The following is a 16,417-nucleotide window of genomic DNA, read 5'->3' as shown; positions in this document are numbered from 1 at the left end:
ACACCAGATTCTAAAATCCATCTTCACATATTATATAACAAAACCATACTTCATTGGTAAAGGCCAATAAAAGATAATCAATAAAATAATTGGTGACACTCTTGAGATGTATATTCATAATGATAGCATCTATATAGCGCAACGCGTTTCATGGATAACTTCCACTCTTCAGGCGCAAATGCAGAATCGGTGTCTATAAAAATATTGTGGGTCTATCCACAAGAGGAGAGGGGAGAGAAAATATAAATAGGATAATAAACATTAATCACCCATTCATACACAGATAATCTATGAGTCTGGGTAAAAGGCGCTGAGGGCTGGGGGCTGGCTGGGGGAAAGGCATCATCAGTCCCGGGAGCTGAGGTGGTAAACCCCAAGGCACAATGGTGGAAGGCCAACAGGAAAGAGACATCACTGGGGAGTAGTCCCCCATGTATATTGAAAAGTGATGTAGACCACATCACCATGTATCTATAACAATATAAAATGTATGTGTAATCATACGTGAAAATGTTACATGGTATTCAATATATGCTGAAGTGTACTATTACCAAAATAGATAAAACTATGGTGGTATATTGATAGTGAGCCTATACTAAGTATAGAGCTAAAAAGGTAGGTAAAAAAGTGAAGCAGTGTATCCCAATTGAGGGCAACTAATAGTGGAAAGACTAGAGAACCAAAAACACCAAACCAAAGATGTGTGAGGAAAAACAGGCAATATGCCATTGTACTATCTTGACATCCCATACGATCCGAATGGTGCACATATCCCATATCACCCAACCGAAAGTAACTAGTCCAGCTAGAAGGAGTATATAAACTCCATTGTAGCCAATGGGTGACCGCCAACGTCACGCAGGCGGCTAATTCGAGCGAGGACGCCGCCACATGAGCAGATCTCACTGCTCGGCAGTTGGCGCCACAAATCCCTCATGGAAGACACCTGATGTAAACACACAGCGCTTACAGAGGTTGACGCCACACGCCCGGCACTGGGGGCACGGTATCGATGCGCATTGGGACATCCGCCCGAACCCCCACGTTGCAGGAGGAGAAGAGGGAAGAGGAGGACTCCCAGTGTGCATCGTAGCTCCCTGGACTGAGATCCCCAGCCAAACCAACCAGCCCAAACCACCCACAAACAAACCCACAGGATCCTGACTGAATGGAAGGTAACCAGAATACCAGGCATGTGGTGTCAAGGTTGAGCCACTCCTCTAGACCTGTCTTATGTGATAGCCCAAGTACGGAAAAAAACTACAAGATAAATAATATTAACTGTACTAATGCTTATTGGTGGACTGTACCAAAAATAAAATAAATAAAGAAATCGCTTGCTTCATACAAAGTCCCAAACCCTCTCCTTATGCTATCAGCAAATAGGGATGGAGGCACTTGACTTTCTATGTCCTGAGCCTCATATAAAGTCCCAAACCCTTTCTCTTTTTTCCACAGTGAGTATAACAAGCATGCTTTACTGCATATACAGACTGATTTTACTGTTGTGGGTTTAGTAACGCTTTAATTAAAATAACAAACGTGCTATACTTGCAAACATTTTGCACACAGCGGCCCTGAACCTCCTCTTCTGGGGCCTGCTGCTGGAACTCTTGGTTCCTTGCTATTGGGCCACACATGTGGTCTTGAGAGACTAGACAGCAGCTGCAGATGGGCAGAGTGTTGGATCGAGATCGAGAGGGGGAGATACAAACATTGGGCCATTTTTTACCTTTATGCAGGGAATGCAATAGGGTAAACAATGACCAGGCTTTAACTGGTTCCTGGGCGGCGCACGCCGATGTACTCGGCAGAATGGCACGGCTGGGCAAATGGGCGTACCCGTACGTCCCTTTGAATTTGCCGCCATGTCATTGCGTGCGCACCGCCAGCAGTCACTATAAAAATCGCTGATCGCCGCCATTACTAGTAAAAAAAAATTAATAATAAAAATGCCATAAAACTATCCCCTATTTTGTAAACGCTATAACTTTTGCGCAAACCAATCAATAAATGCTTATTGGGATTTTTTTTTACCAAAAATATGTAGAAGAATACGTATCGGCCTAAACTGAGGAAAAAAAATGGGTTTTTTTTATATTTTTTGGGGATATTTATTATAGCAAAAAGTAAAAAATAATGCGTTTTTTCAAAATTGTGGCTATTTTTTTGTTTATAGCGGCAAAAAATAAAAACTACAGAGGTGATCAAATACCACCAAAAGAAAGCTCTATTTGTGGGAAAAAAAGGACGTCAATTTCGTTTGGGAGCCACGTCGCACAACTGTGCAATTGTCAGTTAAATCGACGCAGTGCCGAATCGCAAAAAATGCACTGGTCAGGAAGGGGGTAAATTCTGCCGGGGCTGAAGTGGTTAAAACCACTTTACCTTTCAGCTAACAAGGAAGGAATGTTATTGAACTTAGCCCTGGTTCACATTGATGTGATTTGACATGTCAAATCGCATGTCAAAACGGCAGCAATTGTCGGCAATGGCACCGTCCTAATCGGTGCGACGCGGCATTTGCGGCTCCACACCAATTTCAAAAAGTCGTTTCTATACTACTTTTTGCTTTTTCTGGATGCGATTTCCATTGACATCTGTGCAGAAACCCACACAGATGTCTCTGAAATCACTGCAGAAATCCAGACTGATATGCAGGATTGAAATGGTGGGAGTTCAGCTGAACTCGCACAGCTTCATTCCCGCAGCTCAGTGTGAACTTAGGCTTATAGTGAGAGTAGGCATATTGTTGTAGATAAACACATTACTAAACAATGCCCTGACAGCCAGGTTGAATACATACTCTATATTACCATAAGTATTGGGACGCCTGCTTTTACACGCACACTTTAATTGCATCCCAGTCTTAGTCCGTTGGGTTCAATATCAAGTTGGCCCATCCTTTGCAGCTATAACAGCTTCAACTCTTCTGGGAAGGATTTCCACAAGGTTTATGAGTGTGTCTATGGGAACATTTGACTATTCTTCTAGAAGTGCATTTGTGAGGTCAGACACTGATGTTGGTCGAGAAGGCCTGGCTCGCAGTCTCCACTCTAATTTATCCCAAAGGTGTTCTTTCAGGTGGAGGTCAGGACTCTGTGCAGGCCAGTCAAGTTCCTCCACCCCAAACTCACTCATCCATGTCTTTATGGACCTTGCTTTGTTAACTGGTCCAAATCATATGGTGGAGGGGGGATTATGGTGTGGGGGTTGTTTTTCAGGTGTTGGGCTTGGCCCCTTAGTTCCAGTGAAGGGAACTCTTAAGGCGTCAGCATACCAAGACATGTTGGACATTTTCATGCTCCTAACTTAGTGGGAACAGTTTGGAGATGGCCTCTTCCTGTTCCAACATGACTGCACACCAGTGCACAAAGCAAGGTCCATAAAGACATGGATGAGTGAGTTTGGGGTGGAGGAACTTGACTGGCCTGCAGAGGGTCCCGACCTCAACTCGATAGAACAACTTTGGGATGAATTAGACACCTTGTGGACAGCCTTCCCAGAAGAGTTGAAGCTGTTATAGCTGTAAAGGGTGGGCCAACTCAATACTGAACCCTCTGGATATCACAAAGTCAAACTGCAACGGCCAGAAGTAAAAAACTGAATAATTTAATGGAGGCAGTTCATAAAAACAACAAACTGCCTCCATTAAATTATTCAGTTTTTACTTCTGGCCATGGCAGTTTGACTTTGTGATATCCAGAGCGCTGGACTACTTTTGGTTTTGCTTTTCATCTGTATCTATCAGTTATAGTTGCTCTGGTTTCACTTTTTTCCCTGCCCCCCCTCCCTCCTGGGTAACATATGCCACATGTTATATTATATGTTACACATCACATCGCGCTGGGACATTGTCGCTGCAAACAGCCCCCCCAAAAAACCGTTGGGGCTTAAATTAAATAGTGGGTGTGGCTTAAAGAGCGTGGCTCAAAGGGGGTGTGGTTCGAGTCTGAGATGAATGAGGGAAGGAAGAAAGAAAGAAAGAAAGAAAGAAAGAAAGAAAGAAAGAAAGAAAGAAAGAAAGAAAGAAAGAAAGAAAGAAAGAAAGAACATTACATTATAATATAAAATGAAATAGTTCAACTCACCATAATGCAGAATCAGTGAAAGCCCCGACTGTGTCACTTGCCACGTCGCCTGCCACCAGATGCCAACAGGCGTCCCCAGCAGAGTCCATCCTTATATCAGGCATTCCCAGTAGAGTCCCTCCTTACATCAGGCATTCCCAGTAGAGTCCCTCCTTACATCAGGTGCCCCCAGTAGAGTCCCTCCTTACATCAGGTGCCCCCAGTAGAGTCCCTCCTTACATCAGGTGCCCCCAGTAGAGTCCCTCCTTACATCAGGTGCCCCCAGTAGAGTCCCTCCTTAAATAAGCTGTCCCCAGTTACCAGTGGCGTCACTAGGGTTGGTGTCACCCGGTGCGGAAAAACATGGAGTTACCCTCCTCCCCCATAGTCCTCTCTCATTACAGACCCTCCTCCATCAGTATAGACCCCCTCCATCAGTATAGACTCTCCGCCATCAGTACAGACCCCCCTGGACAAACCAGCACAGCACAGCAGAAATATTCATTTAGAATCTCCTCTCTGCATAGAAAACCTGTCAAAGCCACGATAGGATGTAATTTAGTTACTAGGAAACAAAAAAGCTTTGAGCAGTCAGAATCTTTCCATCACAGTAATATAGTGTCATGAAGAATGTAACAAAATGTACTTCCAGACCTGGCCTGGCAGAATACGGATTTTTTATTTTTAACTAAACTTCTGCTTCTATTACAAAGAAAAAAAACATGACTCAGCTATGCTGCTCCATCCAGAATATGTTATATGATATATCATTTTGTATTTTATTTGTGTGTAATATAGGGGCATGCAGACACTTTAATCCAACCACCCTACGTGTTTAAAAAAAACGAAATAACTACTTCCTACTATGTTTTGGAAAAAGATATATCTGTCAAGGTCTGGCAAACATTCCAACTGCTCTGCAAATGTAAGCTGTATAGCTTTCTGCAAGCAGCATTATAACATCTGTAAATGCTGTGCTTCCTATTATATACACTACACAGCCAAAGCACTAGTTTCATCAGCTACAGATGTTCTCGACTTTTACAATAAGGCCTCATGCACACTCGGCATTTAGCCCCAGTGCATTCAACTGCAGCTAGAAGGCACACCTGTCGTCAGCCTGTCAAATTCTATGAGGGTCTGATAGCTTCTGTGACTGGATGGGGCTGGGTTATATGTAGGTTTGGGGCCGTAAGCACCAAGAGATGAAGCAATCTGCATGTCGGGCATTTGTCTCTGGGCTCATACTGCCCTGAATGGATGTGCCACTGGGTGCACTGCCCAGCTCTGTCCAGACGCAGTAGCTGTCAGACTCTCATAGAGTTTGGGAGGCTGGATGGTGCGACCATGCCCTCCAGCCACCGCTAAATGCTAGAGCCTCATGTACCCAGGCTAAACGCCTAGTGTTTGTGAGGCCTTTGATAAACAATAGGTGACACAAAATTTTACTAAATTTGAACCATTATTTTTTCCCTTTTTAGTTTTACTTTAGTTCACGATTGGCACAATTTTAAATTAGTCAATATAAATTCTCTTTCACCCAATATGTTATAGTAATTACACCAGTGGCAGCTGGTGCTCAACATTTTTGAGGGGGGACACAAACAAACTGAAAAATACTGAAAAAAAAACCATCAATTGCAGCCTCACTGTGCCCATCAAATGCAACCATTGTGCCCATCAACTGCAACCACTTGCGCCCATCATATGCAGCCACTCTTGCCCCTTGAAATGCCACCACTTGTGCCCATCATATGCAGCCACTTGTGTCCCATCGAATGCCGCCAGTTGTGCCCATCAAATGCCACCAGTGTGACTCTCCCCCGCCGTCTGCCCAGCACTTACCCCATCTTAGTGGCGGGTCAGGCAGCGGGTGATGGCAGCCAGCTGTGGAACGGCTCCTGTGTCCTCCATGCTTCTCCCTCCTCTGTTGTTCCATTTTGCTAGGCGTCCAATCGGAGCGCCTCTGCCTTCAGCCAATCAGGTAACGGGTATTAGACCCGCGATTCATTTGCTTTCCTAACACATCTGGATGGACTGCGAGCGAAATGCTTTGTGCTCCAAGTCCACCTTTTTTGAAGCCTATTAGAGCCTATGGCTCTAATCAGGTGCTTCACAAAAACACTCCTGCTGCTGGAATTCAGGCGTCTGATGTCTGAAAAGTGGCCGGACGCCTGAATAGGGGGTGGCAGCGGTGGCCATGGATAGATTCATGCTATGCATGAATCTATGCATTAGTCATAGAGGGGGTCCCTGGAGAGAGGGGGCAGCACCACCCGTGCACCCCTAATGGATGGGCCGCCCCTGAATTACACCTTAACAATACACTTCCCTTATTTGCTCCTTTTTGCTTCATCACATATCATATTAAAAGTATTTTACCATATCTGTTAGCAAGAAATACCCATTGATCCAGCCAGAAATCCTGTGAGCACATAACTTTCTGTGTCTTCTACCTGTTGTACACTGTTATCAGCTATATCATTCTAAGGACTACAGAACCCTGCCCACCTATGTTAAAGCGATATTAAATCCTTAAACCTAAATGTAATATATTACAACTTACCAGTCCTTAGATGTGATAACTGCAATAGATTTCCTATTTTAGTTTTTTCTCCTTTATTTTCACCTGGTTATCTGGCCAGTAACACCATTTCTATCTTAGAATGGTTCCTCTATCTGTGGAGGTGTAATGGAGCCACTGTTGGACAGCAGCATTGTCTGGAGAGGGTGGCGTTACATGGACTAGTAGATTTACATAGGTTGTACATAAATGATTAAAGCAGGCCATGCATTATACAATTTTCTTGTTCAGTTTCCTTTAGGTTTACCTTCAACTATATAGTGAAAAGGCATGTCTGAGTGCATACAAATTTAAAGTGTTTTGGTTTGACCTCATATTATATGGTTTAGCATATATAATTGTATAACGTATAATGTATGGCCAGCTTAAGATATTAGAGCCAAACTACAGTTAACACTTTTTAAGCAGTTACAGAAACAGTTTTTTTTTCCTTTTGGGATAAACGTTTTAACTAAAAAAGAAAAGCTGACCATTGTAAGCACCCCTGTCAGTGTTATATGGTTTGTCTCAACTCTCTAACTTCCACTTTTGCTGGACAACTTGGCCTGTGAAAGAAAGTTGAAAAATAATAGAAGAATCAACAGCTAAAAAGAAAAAGGTTACAAGGGAGACTGTAAAAACAAAGATTGCCGTGTTAATGCTAGTGACAGACTGCATCATATATGTCATTTCTTTATTTTTCCTGTAGTATAACTTTAAGGACAAAAACAGAAAAGAGAGGTGCCTCTAAGTGCAGAATTAAAAGCTATTTAATATCCCCAAAAGGATTAAAAACACTTACAAGATATGACAAATTAGAAGGCATGTAATCATTATTGGTGCAGGTGGTCCAGCATACAGGTAGGTCCCCGGCATCTGAGGGTTCTCAGGGCTGTTTCATATGCTGCGGCAGAGGATCCAGAGCCATGGGACTGCCGGTAAGCCGATGAGTAGTCACACTGACCGAGTCTGCAATGGACGGAGATCGCGGAAGTGACCTCATCGGTGAGAGAGATGGGATCCAACGTGGACCGCAAGGCGGATGTAGTCATCAGTAAGGGACGGAACATCTAATTGGTTCCTTTTTAAGGTTGAAAATGGAACCAATTAGGAACCAATTGCGGTCCACGTTGGTTCCCATCTTCCTCACCGCTGATGTCACTTCCGGGATCTCCGTCCATCGCAGACTCGGTCAGTGTGACTACTCATCGGCTTACTAGCAGTCCCATGGCTCTGGATCCTCTGCCGCAGCATATGAAACAGCCCTGAGAACCCTCACACACCATGGACCTCCCTGTTTGCCGGACCACCTGCACCAATAATGATTACATGCCTTCTAATTCGTCATATCTTGTAAGTGTATTTAATCCTCTTGGGGATATTAAATAGCTTTTAATTCTGCACTTAGAGGCGCCTCTCTTTTCTGCTTTGTTTCCTTTTAGAGATTGCTTGTCTTTGTGTGGGAGATACACCATCGGACCCCTGTTTTTTACAGATACTGTCTGCTTGGTCCTTATGCTCAGAGCGCCCTTATACACTGTACCTAAATTTAAGGACAAGAGGAAGTTCCCAGTGGTCCTGTCCTGTCCCGTTTATGTTGTCCTGATATGGTATAGTGAGCGTTGTCATACTAGGATAGAGTGATAGAATCACCAGGTGATAATAAAGAAAAAAAGAGCCTGATAAAAGAAAACTAAGGCAACTGCAACATTTATGGACTGGTAAGCTGCAATGTTTAAAATTTGTATTCTGTAAGAAAAAACAGCCAAAACACTTCCAGAGCTCAGTGGTCCTCAATGGGGGGAAGGCCCAACCAGTGTATACTTGGTCCTATGCCCGGTGGATGCAGCCCTCCTCGGATGGGGTATCCAGTGTGGAACTACAAAAACAAAGAAGGGAAGGCTTAAACCCATGGTGCATTACCCAAGTAAAAACATATGACTTGCAAGCTGGACGCTGCTGGGGGCTTCCTTCTATTTTAATAAATATCTTTTTACTGGGGTAATATACCAGGGGTTTGTGCCTTCCCTTCTTTGTTTTTGTAGTTTTACATTTTTATTTTGTGTTTAGATACACTTTCAATCTGAGTACCTTACAGAATCTTCATTTTGCTGGTATAAAAGAAAGTCACTTTTTGAAATAACTGGAGCATGTAGGCACATTGTCAAATCCCTCATCCATTCAGCAGGAATACAACTACTAATTTTGCTGGTCTTGTTAAACATGAACAATTTCTGAATGGTTATTTCCACCTGAATGCATGTGTTAACATTCATTACGTTGACATAAATTGCTATACATTGCATTTTCATGAATAGCTCACTTCTAATCAATGCACCCAAAATGCAGCATTTAGAACTTTTCTCCAATAAACTTCAGTGCAATGAGTGGAAAAAAGTAACTATGAAAGTATGACAACGCGATATAGGAACAAGCTCTGAGCGATATTAGGTGAGACTCATAATACTTAAATCTGTGCAAAGATAAGACTCCTTGCAAACTCTTCCTTCCATACAACTATTTTGATTAATAGCAAATAATGTTATCCTGATAAAGTCCTACAGTATTTTTAATGCTAGAAATGCAAAAGGTAACCTTCCAGGTTTCAGCAAAATAAAATGATGAATGTCACAAAACTCTGCTGATAAATATCATACATAATACCAGTAATAATAGATCCAGTTAATAAAGTCATCTGAAAGTTTAATGGCAGCAAAACAGCAAGCTTATGTTCTCTTTTTCTTTACATACATCAGCACACATTCTTTTGGATGGCCATAGACCTTAAAACTGAACTCCAGGCAAACCACTAAACTCAGAGGTAAAATACAAACTGTATATGAAAGTTGTTTTATCTGACAAAGAATTTGAATTTCTGTCCATCCAGTCCTGAGATGTACAGAGCCCTGCCACACAGCACAATCATTAGACCATTTTGTTTGGGATAGTTACAGACTTTAGAAGGAATACAGCATAGTCCTCTGTCTACCCTCAGTCTGCTGACTGGACAGTGAAAGAGCAGTAGAATGATGATGTCTTCCCTCTGCTCACTCTGCTCTATCCTACTAACAGCATGGCAGCCTTGTCAGTGCAGACAGCATGCCTGATTGACTACTGTGAAGAACAACTGATTGGATCCCAGTCCTGCCCTCCCTCTCCCTGTTTAGCTTTAAAGGGTGGTGACATACATAGTCAAGTGCAAGGGAATGGCAGAAGCCTGAAGTTTGCCAGTGGTTTTGCTTATGAAGAAGGGAGTGGCACACATACATTTCTGATTTCAGATACACAACCATATAATAAAATTTTCTAACCTGTTCCATCATTATTTAAGATAACCGTTTGCTGTGCCTATAGGCAGCCATGGGAATGATATCATTGCCTAATCTATACAAAAAACCAGCCATATCAGGTCACTGTAATTTTATGTCTATGGGAGGCTGTAGACCTCACATTAGTTCAGTTTGGCATATCAGCAGCTGATGAGCGGGGTATTGCAATATCAGAAGCCTGACGATTGGGCCCCGTAATTCATGCCACACAGTTATGGGTGTCACTCCATAAGGGTGGGAGGTGCTAACATTGAGTGGTGCCTGTAATTGCATCATAAGGATACTAAACAATGATCTTTGGAAACATACAGAACAGAGCTTGTACATTTGGGGATATATTGCATAAAATTGTGGTATAGCTGATAAACCTTATAATACGGTCATCAGTATTGAAAAATTTAAAAAATTTCTATTAAATGTGATGAAGCATTTTAAAATTTGACTCCTGACTTTGTCTCCTGACTCAGACTCTAACATCTGACTTCTGACTCCTGACTCTGACATTCGACTGTGAGAGAAATAGGGGAAGCAAACTGCGCTCGTGTACCAAGAAAAAAAGAACAGAACAAAACAAAAAGTGAAAATAAAAAAGAAAGCTGCAAGATGTTTGTCATAGTATTAGAACATGTACATAAATAAAGTGCTGTTCTAAACAAATTTACAGTATATCTTGCTTTAAATAAACAAAGAACTATAGCAAATTCATGTATGAAGATAAAAAAATAACGCAATGGGGTTGATTTACTAAAACTGGAGAGTTCAAAATCTGGTGCAGCTGTGCATGGTAGCCAATCAGCGTCTAAATTCAGCTTGTTCAATTAAGCTTTGACAAAAAAACCTGGAAGCTAAAGTTAGAAACTGATTGGCTACCATGCACAGCTGTACCAAATTTTGCACTCTCTAGTTTTAGTACATCAACCCCAATATGTCCATATGTTAAACAGTCCACTTGTAAGTGATCAATGCTCTGCCACTACCACGTCTTGGAAAAACCACTACCTTGAAGGTACAGAGGTAAGCTTACCAACAACAGAGGACCCTCTAACTAAAGTGAGGTCAATAATGGCTCATATAATAGTCATCATGCAGACTACATCACTTCTGCTGGCAGTAAAATCGCAGTACATGCTTGTTGGGAGGTTTTTCTTATTGAGCAATTGCTTTTATTTTTTGTGAGTGCGATTTTAAGCATTAATAAATGGTTTTAAAAGGGTTTTATGCTATATAGTATACCTTTCTCATTTCCCTCTGAGAGCTAGTTGAGAGGTGAGGTGAAGAGGACATATGGGTTATCCACCGTGGAAGCTACTGAATACCGCCAGTGGAAGTGATATGGTCTGGATAATGATTAATATATGAGCCATTATTGACTTTTCTTTAGTTAGAGGGCCCTCTGTTGTTGGTAAGCTTACATCTGTATCATCAAGGTGGTGTTTTTTCCAAGAAATAGTGGTGATGGAGCAATGATCACATACTTTTATACGGGACTGTGGGGGCTAATTCTGACATATGACAAGTTTGACTATGGTTTGATGGATTATTGATGGAATTGACCACAGTCTAATTTCCTACTGCATATTGATGGAGGACCATGAAGGAATCTAAGGTATGTACTAAAATGGACACAATGTGCACGTATTTGCAGACAGATAGCACCCTTCCTCTGAGCTTGTTATCACATATTAGCTACTGGTTGACATGTTGCAACTTCCCCTTCTCTTGCGATTTACCTCTAAGAGGCCACTTGCACACTGCCTATGACATAAACATGAGATAAACAATTTGCCGCAATAAGTTAAAAAGTCAAGTGAAAAATTCCCTGACCGGGATGGCGTCATTTGTTTAATTAATTTACAGATTTTAATTATCTGTGACATAATACAGGGTCACTGGTCATTAATTGAGAAGGGTGTAGTAAAGTAAATGCTTGCTACAGAACCTCTTGGGAAGTACAGCCATCAGTCATCCTCACGCTAAATTACGTATGTTGTGTAGTTTTCAGAACCATAACAATGATTGACAGCCATGGCTTGCCAGAGGTTCCTTACCAGATGTGGCCTTTCATTCCAGAAGCAGGCCTATTTTTCCCAGCATTGTACTTTATGCCACAGCAGTGTGGAACCAGCTGATTGCCTCATATATCCATATGCAAAAAAATACATGATAACCCTGCCTCTCACCCTACAGGGACTGCTGGAATTCATTAGGCCCATGATAAAATTAGCGTTCAAGTCACTATGTTTCAACTTAAAAAATAAATAATTAAAAAAATATAATTATACAAAGAAATGAGTTAGGGCCGGTTTACGCTGGTGCGATGTCAGAGATCAGATGTGATTCGCACCGCACTGCAGTGAAAATCACATGCAATCTCTGTGCGATGCGATTTCAGCCATAAAGATCGTATGGCTGAATTTGCATCAAACTCGCACAGGACCCTTTTTTTTGTCTGCAACAGAATCGGATCGCATGGGTGTTCACACCCATGCGATCCGCTTCTTGTCCGAGTTTGCAGATCGCATTGCGATCTGCAAACCGATTTGGGGGTGTCATTAACTTTTACCTGACACTCCCAGCAGTTCGCATAGGGCAGTGAGAACTGCCGCCAGGAAAGATGAGATGTGGGAACCCGCAGTGGATCGCAGAGTTCCCGCATCGCAGCAATGTGAACCGACCCTACTGAGAATGTATAATACAATGTATTGGAAGGACCGTTCTGCTTTGTTTATAGCGAAGTTTACCTTCTCTTCACCTGTACTGTAACAGCAAAATGTAAGAACATGATTGGTTCTCATCGACCAGAAAGACAAATCTTCATTCAGACACTTTCACACACAAGGCCTCATACACATGGACATTTGCAGGCATAAAAATATATGTCTGGCTTCTAATTCTCAGTATTTTCTCACGTCCAAGCTGCCACAGGTGGGGCATAGGTTCAGCAATAAAAGTGAAGGGGTGTAAAATGCTGATGCTTCCACGTATCGCCATTTACACGCACATGTGCGTATGATGTACAGTATTTCCCAAAAGCAAAATGAGTACTGGAGCGTACAGCTATTCTCTTCTATGGCTGGCTGGACACTCCACCTGTGGCACCTTGGGCACAGAAAATACCAGGAATTTTACATCAGGCATGTTTTATTCCTGCAAACCTCCATGTGCATGAGACCTAAGGCAGTGTCTTGCTAAATCCACTTATTTTCATTTTGAATAACCTGTGGAAGGATTAGAACCTCTGCTATTAGGGAAAATCGTCCAATAGGATAACTTGTTTCAGTGACAACTGGAACTGGAGCTCACTTCCTGTTCTGTGTCTGGGACAGCTTGTGAAGGGAAACCTCCTCAATGGGATACAAACTCTAAAGAAAACTGGAATAGGGTTTAAACCATTCCCATCACCTTTCAAAACCAATACATTTCATAAAGTTTAAATTCACAGAATACATATAGTTTGTTACATTGTACTACATGGCAAATCTAAAGGAGATTGTACAATCAGATTGTGAAATGTACAGTTAGATTTGGGGTCCTTTCATATGGGTGCACTCCATTCAGTTTAGCAGGAGAGCTGTGAGCAGGCCCCCTACTGAATTGTAGGAGACATGTCAAATCGCATGCCAAACTGGAGCCTATTGCCGGCAATAGCACTGTCTGAATTGGTGCCATGCCACCGCCGCACCGATTCCTAAAAGTAGTTTCTGCACTACTTTTGGTGACTTCGGGGGCGATTTCAATAGACAATCATCCATGCATGAACCCGCACAGATGTCTGCCAAATCGCCCCCGAAGTCGGACTGAAATGCCAATTTGAAATTTCAAACCCGCCCTCAGTGTGAACCTAGGCTAAAAGTAGGTTAGTATACATAGCTGTACCAGATTCTGTGTGCACCAGTGTTGGTAAATCTCCCCCTTTGTTACTTCTGGAATCATATAGGTGTTTAAAATATGTTAATCAAATCTTCTATAATTACTAAAGCAGTGTTAAACCCAAAACCAAAAATACAATATATATCGCAGCTTACCAATCATTTGATGTGGTGGCTGCATCACATTTCTTAGGCTTTTTTCTCTCTGTTTTTACCTGGTGATCGGGCAAGAAACACACCTCCTGAATTATAATGCCCCCACTCTGGATGAAAGAGCACAGGGGCACTTTTGGACAGCAGAATTGTCAGTCTGGGGGGAGGGGAGTGTTAGATGTACTAGTAGATTTAAATGCACTAACAAATTGAAGCTGAACTCTATCTAATACTTTAAACCCCTTTCACACTACAGCGCCGCTAAAGCGCTGCTCATTTTTGCCGCACTTTAGCAGCAGTCTAGTGGCGCTTTTCAGCCACCAGCGGTGCAAATTTTACCTTTAAAAAAAAAAAGGTACAAAGTCCAGTTTTGTGGTGCTTTCAAAGCACATTTAAGGCTCTTTGGAAGTGCTGCCCATTCATTGCAATGGGCAGGGGTGCTTTGGGAGCGCTATTTACAGCACTCCCAACCTGCTCCAAAGATGCTGCTTGCAGGACTTTTTATAACGTCCCGCAAACGCACCGCCCCAGTGTGAAAGCACTCACTGCAAAGAATGGGAGGCAGTTTTCAGGCACTTTTTAGAGGCTATTTCTAGCTCTAAAACGCCTGGAAACTGCCTCAGTGTGAAGGGGTCTTATACGCAGGTAGGGCAGTTTTTCTTTTCGTTTTTGAATAAAAGGTTTTACATAAAAAAATAAAAGTTGTTCATTGAAAGCACCACTGTCAGTGGTCAACAGTTTGCCTCATCTCCGTAACTGATACATTCTGCTGGAGAGTTTGTTTCTTTTGAAAAACAGACTTACTAGCTGGATCACCAGATGAAAGTAGAAGAAAGAAAGCCTAAAAAAAAAGAAAATGAATGTAGCCATCACATGCAAGAAATAGTAAGCTGCAATATAATAAATGTTTGCTTTTGGGTTTAACCCCTTCCCGCCGAGCGTACGCAGATGTGCATACTCGGCTTTCAGGGGTTAAACCCGGATGATGCCCGCAGCTGCAGGCATCGTTCCGGTACTGTTTTTTTAGAGCGGAAGATCGGCTTTCCAGGGATAACAACTGATGCGGCTAAAAGCTGCTCGGGGGACCGTCTCCCACTGCTCTTACCGGGCCTCCCGCTCCACCGGGAGGCCCGACGGCTAGGGACAGACTGGAACGAAGCCGTAAGTGGCTTCGTTCCAGACTCCTAATTGTAAACACGGAAGCGACGTCATGACGTCACTTCCCGTTTACTCGGCTGCCAATGGCGCTGGTTTTAAAAAATTATACAGTATTCAGAATCGCCGAAAACGGCGATCTGAATACTTTGAAGTGCATAAAGAGTACCTGTCGCCACCTATTACTATCACAAGGGATGTTTACATTCCTTGTGACAGCAATAAAAGTGATTTTTTAGACACAATTTATTAATATAAAAATAAATAAAATTTTTTTTTAAATCACAGCCGTCCCCGCAAGCTCGCGCAGCAAAGAAAATGCATAAGGAAGTCGCGGCCGCATATGTAAACGGTGTTCAAATCACACATGTGAGTTATCGCTGCGATCGTCAGAGCGAGAGCAATAATTCTAGCACTAGACCTCCTCTGTAACTCTAACCTGGTAACCGTAAAAAAAATTTGAAGTGTCGCCTATGGAGATTTTTAGGTACCGTCGTTTTTTCGCCATTCCACGAGTGTGTGCAATTATAAAGCGTGACATGTTTGGTATCTATTTACTCGGCGTAACATCATCTTTCACATTATACAAAAAAATTGGGCTAACTTTACTTTGTTTTTTTTTTAAATTCATGAAAGTGTCCCTTTTTCCAAAAAGTTGCGTTTAAAACACCGCTGTACAAATACCGTGTGACATAAAATATTGCAACAATCGCCATTTTATTCTCTAGATTCTCTGCTAAAATATATATATATATATATATAATGTTTGGGGGTTCTAAGTAACTTTCTAGCAAAAAATATGGATTTTATCTTGTACACAAAATGTCAAAAATAGGCGTAGTCATGAAAGGGTTAACACTGCTTTAATACTTTAATATAGAAGTGAAGAAAACACTGCTTGGGGTACTTGAGGTCCAGAGATGAAAAACACTGAGTTACCTTATTTAAAAGGTTAGATCCTCACTGAAAAAGAAAAAGTTAAATACATTTGGCATGGAGGAGCAGGCAGTTTATTGAACACATATGGATGGAAGGTAAATCACATGGACACAACAGCTGTTTTTTATCACACACGTTTAAAAACAACTCCAGTATGAAGCATATAGTAAAGTCTGCAATCATTTTAAGTTACATTAACTTAGACTGACTAAGCCAGTAAGTACTGACCGGCTGAACTATGGGTCATGTGATGATTAAATTATAATATTACCCATTATTGGGATTCTATTGTAAGTGAATGGCTCATGTTTATAGGATCTGAGTCATGACAGCCAAAGT

General features: G+C 42.0%; 1 protein-coding gene across 3 annotated transcripts in view; it reads right to left on the bottom strand.

The window, feature by feature from the left end:
• Positions 1-16,417, bottom strand: part of LOC141108162 (vascular endothelial growth factor receptor kdr-like) — a 308,462-nt gene that overhangs the window by 250,978 nt on the left and 41,067 nt on the right. Inside the window, exon 1 of one of the 3 annotated variants that reach the window (XM_073599474.1) lies at positions 4,092-4,276. The exons of the other annotated variants lie outside the window; for them this stretch is intronic. The gene's annotated coding sequence lies outside the window, so the exon portion shown is untranslated. Of the gene's footprint in view, positions 1-4,091; positions 4,277-16,417 lie in introns of those variants that run through there. 3 annotated transcript variants of the gene reach the window in all.

The sequence above is a fragment of the Aquarana catesbeiana genome, linkage group LG09 (assembly GCF_042186555.1).
Source record: "Aquarana catesbeiana isolate 2022-GZ linkage group LG09, ASM4218655v1, whole genome shotgun sequence".
Classification (NCBI taxonomy): domain Eukaryota; kingdom Metazoa; phylum Chordata; class Amphibia; order Anura; family Ranidae; genus Aquarana; species Aquarana catesbeiana.
The sequence above is the reverse complement of the archived record's forward strand: the minus strand, read 5'-3'. Positions and strand labels throughout refer to the sequence as shown.